This window comes from Culex quinquefasciatus, chromosome 2 (assembly GCF_015732765.1).
Source record: "Culex quinquefasciatus strain JHB chromosome 2, VPISU_Cqui_1.0_pri_paternal, whole genome shotgun sequence".
NCBI lineage: Eukaryota > Metazoa > Arthropoda > Insecta > Diptera > Culicidae > Culex > Culex quinquefasciatus.
The window spans coordinates 47,771,480-47,777,756 of NC_051862.1; the positions used below are offsets into that span (position 1 = coordinate 47,771,480).

Below are 6,277 nucleotides of genomic sequence, written 5' to 3' on the forward strand. Positions count from 1 at the left end.
GCACGTCTCTTCCAGTCGTCGGGGCGGTACGTGCTCTCTAATTAATCGCTTCAATTATCGTTTAGTATAATTGTTATTTTTCCTAGTGGCCGTCGTCATCGCGTTGTTTAAACGTTGACAGTTTTGTATCTCTCTCCTGGACTAGGGAGTCATTTCTCTGCTAAGATACGGCGATTACGTAATTAGAAGCTTAAGGGATGAAAAGAATCGTTTTATAGTTCCAGGTATAATGCTGTGCTAAGAGAATTCAGGAAATTTTCTTTGAAAAACAGAATACTTTCGTGTTTTTGCTCATCATTACAATCCAGTAAAGAAGTTGAGATAAAGTTTTACTGTACTTGATTCAATTGCTTGGATTATTTAACCAGTAGAATTTCTCAAATTATTTAAAACAGCTTAACAAACTCATTTTTTAGTTAAACGCTCGGAACAACTCCAAAGAGCAAAAGACTTACAAAAAAGATTCTCTGTTTCCGCCCGGGATCGAACCGGGGGCCTTCCGCGTGTTAGGCGGATGTGATAACCACTACACCACGGAAACAGCTGACAAAAGTGGAAATTTTTCTCAAGTATGACCCCGGTTCGCCACGGTAAAATATTGATGCGGCTTTTTATTTCGCTCGAAATATTCATGGCCGGTCGTTTGTAACCGGAAGAGCATCAACCAACTCTTGCTCTGCCAAAAGATCTCCTCCGGCCAGGACAGTGCAGCAGCATCCTTTTTATTGCCTGGCATCACTTTCGGAGCAGTGCTAAACACCACTGCGGGAACAATTCTAAGAGTAACAGCAGCAGCACAAGTCCGTGGCCGGGAGAACAATAAATTTGAATTATGCTTTTCATTCATTCATAAAATTATGATTTATGCTATCGCGTGCAGGCGACCAACACAACATGGTCGGTGGTGGCGGCAAAAGTGCGAAAGAAATGCTTTTTCTGGAGAAGTGAAAAAAGGGTTACATAGGGTTAGAAGTTTTGAATGAGAACAACTACAAAAAATCTGTAAGTGAAAAAAAGAAAAATTTAATTAAGGGGTTACATACATGTAAATCGACAAAAATGTCAGAGGTTTGGGTGAGTACACACTTAATTTTATTTAAAATCTGTTTTCAGGGTATTAAAATATACATTTTTATCTATTATCAAAACAAATTTGAAGACATTTGGTTGTATCACTGCCGAGATATAGCAGTTGGAAGTTGGAAGTTTCAAAAAACGGGTGCCACGATATCTCAACACTGCCTTGACCAAATCGGCTCAAAATTTCGGTGAAGACTCGTTAAACCTCATTCAAAGATATTTAATATTTTTTAGTTTGTGTAATCGAATTATGAGACTCAAAAGTGCATGATGGTGCAGAATCTGATTTGAAAAAATGTGGAATTCAAAATATAAATGATAAAAAGCTGAGTTCAATTTCCAATATAAAATTACTTTACATAATTTTCAATAAATTGTATGATTTTGGTCTTATGTATATGATCAATTTAAGGTTATAATTACCGTAAACCGGGGTGACTTTGATAGGATTTCAATTTGTTTTTAGAATATTTTTCAACAGGTAAGGTTAAAAACGTTAAAAATTCTTGGTTTTAATTCCGGGGTGACTTTGATAGTCATAGTTTTTCTTGTTAAAATCATATTTAAGATGTTCAAACTTTATTTGTTCGTTAAATGTACCATCACTAAAGTAGCTGATATAGTTTGTAAGAAAAAAAATCAATGTTTATATGAAGTTAACTAAGTTTATAAGCTTTTTAACAAAATACATATAAATTTTAGGTAAAATTGTTAAAAAGTCGGAATTTCGCCTGAAATTTGTTAAAAATAGTTTTGTTTATAAAATTATCGATTTATATTGCATTTTAAACTGAATTCGAAACACGAATCACAAGTTTTCACATTTTTAATGAAATTTGTTCAACTGAATTTGCCTATAAACTTGGAGATTTTTTTTTAATTGTGTTTCAAAAACACATATTATTTATTATTTACAAACTAATTTAACCTTCTCCTAGTGAAAAATTGTCCAAAGAATCCGAAAATGCATTCCGTTTTCCGATAAAAAATCATGTTCATTGAGAAAATCATGACACTTTGAGAAGTTTAAAATAATGACTTTCATCCACATTTTCTTAACTATAGTTAACTAACTTTATAAACTTTTCAAACATTTATGAAAAGTTCTTCATGAGGTACTTTGAACACTTCTCTACCACGGTCAGTATGTTTCTGAACCATTCCTTACGTATTTTAATTGTACTCTTCATTTTGCGGAAAAATCGCAAACCTATCAAAGTCACCCCGGCTATCAAAGTCACCCCGGTTTGCGGTACCTGAAATTTAATAATATTATTTTTTTTTTATATAATTTATGAAGGAATGTCACCCCAGAAGCAAATATTTTTGAAAAGCTGAGAAAATGTTCTACAGTTTGCAAACCTATTTTCAGTTCCTCACATCAGTATTAAAGCAAATTATATTACAAATGAAAGAAAGTCATTACTGATTTTATTTCAAAGCTGATATCTCCTTCAGTTTGCTCTCTGATACATTTATAATTAGACAATAAGTTTCTGAGATACAAAGAATTCCAATTGATGAAATTTTAAGTTTTTTTGAAATTTTTTCTAATCAAAAAGTTTTTCAAAATTTTCAAATTGCATAGAAGTTTTCCCAAATTTAAGTTTTTAAAAGGCAAAAAGCAAAAATTTAAATGTAAAACTTGAGGTCAAAGAGGATTATTGCCTCAATAGAAACCCAAAAAAACAGATTAATTAATAAATTTGCTCTTATCGTGTATTTCAAAAGAGGTTTATTCTTATAAAATATCCTACGAAATTTTTGATTTAATGATTTAGTATAGTCTTCTCATTTCCATTGTAACTTGTAAAAAGTTCAATCAATATTTAATCTTTTGAAAATTTACGTTTTTTTACGCAATATCAATTCAATTCATGTTTATTTCTTATACTAAGCATAATACATTTTGTCTTACTTCTAAACTAGTGTAGAGTTATGGAGATTCTTTCAGCTACAGTTTAATCAGTAATCATTGGATTAAGTTAATATGTTACTCTAGTTGAGAAATAATGAAAGCTGAAAAATTCAAATTTAGAGCAATATTTAAAAAAAAAGTTAAATAAATTATGTGAGGCTTCTTACAACTTCCACAAAAAATTTAAACCTAAAATAATCATGAGTTTATAGAAATGGTATATATTTTTTGTGACTTTTTGAAGCGATTAAACGACTCCGCCATTTAAAATTCAAGGAAAAATCTGCCCTAACAAAAAAAAGTATAATTAGTTATTATCATTACTTTTCTTAAGGTTTGAATAAGCAATTTAATGTGTTGATATCTTCCCTTCAACTTACTTCAAGTCATAACAAAATGTATGAGGAGTGAAGTGAAGTTTATTTTAAACAAATCTGATTTGTCATTAAGTGAATGAAGTTATAAACAATAATTGGACAAAATTAATACCTAATTATAATTCGAGCTGAAATTTCGAAGAAAAAAAGTTTAACTCTAACATTTTCAGAAGATCATATCAACTTATGAAAACCATGACGCAAGGAACCTCAAAATGTCATGTGTTGAAAAAGATTAAAGTTTGACTTCAGTTACCTTAACATCAAAAGATTTTGAATAATAAATATGTGGCTGCCAATGTTTTCAAAAAAAAAACTAAATTTTTGAGTTAAGAAAAAAATGACGCAATTTAATAAGCAATAGCAGGGTTTGATAATGATCAAATTGACGGTAAAGCAATTAAAAGACGTAACATAATATTTTCGACACTGAGAATTGTCATCCATGCGGTGGGCAGATTCAAAACAATAACAGAGAGCATTTGAAAACAGCTTATAAATAATACCAAGAAGAAAAAATAACAACAAAACTGTGATTAGATAAAGTCGTGTGCTGCGCAAAATGTTGACCCAGTTCCTCTCGCACGCCCGGGTTGTTATTTTATTGCATATTAGTTTGCCTTTTTTTTCTCTCTCCCTCTCGCCTCACTCTTGATTTGACTTCATCGTCACCATATTGCACAAACACACAAAGACACACATTCAAGCGGAAGTCTGTTCGTCCCTAGAACGAAATTAGGAGCGACTTTGTCGTCGTCATGGACTGAGCTTGTTTACATTGGCCTGAAACTGCGGTTGAGGTGACCCTCAAGTGACTCTGTGTTGGAAAATTTTAAGAAATGTCAGTTGAATCTCAAGATTGTAAGAATAACTTCAATTTATTAAAACTGAAAAAATCAAATTTTATAAAAAGAAATTTATAAAATTGTTGGGAGACTGTGTCAAGAAAGGGTCAATTCGCTCGCAGCTCGACCATTTAACGTTATTTTTGACCCACACCAGAGCCGAGGGGTGTGTTTGAGTAAACGTGCGGAACAGATTACTCGCGCTAGTAGCTGCTACTTGGCAGGAGGAGAAAAGTGCCAGGCTGGTGGGGTACGATGAATGATGGGTTGAGTGTTGTTTTGAAATTCGCACGTTTCGAGGTCATACTTTTTTGATACCACGCACACAATTTGCGAAAGAAAAAATTAAACATAAAATTAAGACGTAGTAAACAAATTGAGGCCTGGCGCTCTGCCGCGTGCCTGTCCAAAGCCTGTGATGTGATGAGTTGTGGTCACAGCAGAGTGAGTGTCAGAAGGGGAGCTAAAAATAGGAACTGCGTGTGAAATTCAAATGATAATAAATTTTCAAGTTATTGCGAACTTTCACTGGTTTTATTTACTGGCGAGCGTGGCTCGCTGAAGGTTGATGACATTGAGCTCAAATATTATTAAGTTCAGCCTATGCAGATGATTTTTTTAAATATTTTTTGATCAAAAAAAAATCACCGAGGATTCAAATAATAATATTTTTTTGTTTTGAAAGTCAAGAATTAGGAGACAAAACGAAAATATACATTTTTCGATATAATTAGGCCATTGCAAATTATATTTCTAGTTTCTGTTCACCCCATCCCTTATAAAATAATTCAAAAAAATTGAACAAAATTACTTAAATGTTCAATGGACGGAATCAACTATTAGTTGTAATTGTGGTTTGGTTGAGCGTTTTAGCAGAATGCATTACTTTGAATACAAAGAGACGAGTTGTTCCTTTTAATTCCGCTATATATTTTAACATTCCAACGCCCAAGGCTCCAAAAAAGTTGGAACGGTAAGTTCAACTCAATATGTAGTTCTCGGGCATAACTCAACCAATCAAGATGATTTTTCATTCCAGTGATTTATTAGGATGTCTAGATGATTCTAGAACTTTGCAGAACTTAATTTGATCAAATCTGTAATTTATGCGAACAAAAACATCGTTCCAACTTTTTTTTCACTTGTAAAAAAAATTCGCCGAAAATTCCGCGGAGGCAGTCGTTTTAAAAAAAGGTGGAACGATGTTTTCGGTCGCAGAAATTACAGATTTGATCAAATTAAGTTCTGCAAAATTTTAGGATCATCTAGACATTCTTACAATTCACTGGAAACAAGAATTGTCCCGATTGGTTGAGTAATGTCAGAGAACCAGCGAGTTGAAGTTACCGTTCCACCTTTTTTGGGAGGTTTGGGCGTCCGTGTAAGTTGGACATGCGTTGGGCGTTCCAGTATTAATATCTTGACAGTTACGTATTTCGTCTACTCGAGAACAGAATACTGATGAAGTCTACAAGTAGTTAAAAAAATATATATAATAATATATATGAATATATAGCGGAATTAAAAGGAACAACTCTTTGTATTTAAAGTATTGGTTTTAAACTATTTCAAATACATTGTTAAACATTTATTTTTGCAATTTTCACCAAATAGGGCACTTTAAGACTTTTTGCCAATTTTTAATTTTTAGACCAGAGACGAGACAGGAAAATGAAATAAAACTGTAAGAATTCTCATAATTTCATTGATACTTTGCATTTTCTTTAAATTGGGATGACTGATGTATTACGAATTTTGTGATACTTTTTGTTGTAGAATATTGAAATTGGGCTTGAAGTTTGAAGTTAAACATTTTTTTATTTTAGGCCAAAGGGAGACTGAAAAATTTGATAAAATTTGAACCAGTCTTATAAAAAAAAAATGTGTAGAGTGTGTCACTGGTCATATCACTTTAAAACTTAGAACAATGTTTGCACTGGACTTATTTATAATTATATCAAAATTTGAAGTTTGAGACCACAGATCTGAAAAAACGTAAAACTGCAAAAAACTTTTTTTATATAAAATAAATAAATCTTTGATATTTGAAATTTATG

General features: G+C 32.1%; 1 non-coding gene across 1 annotated transcript; it reads right to left on the bottom strand.

The window, feature by feature from the left end:
• Positions 1-468: 468 nt before the first annotated feature.
• Trnav-aac lies at positions 469-541 on the bottom strand. Its single transcript has one exon. It is a non-coding gene; the product is annotated as a tRNA-Val (tRNA).
• Between the last annotated feature and the right edge of the window lie 5,736 nt (positions 542-6,277).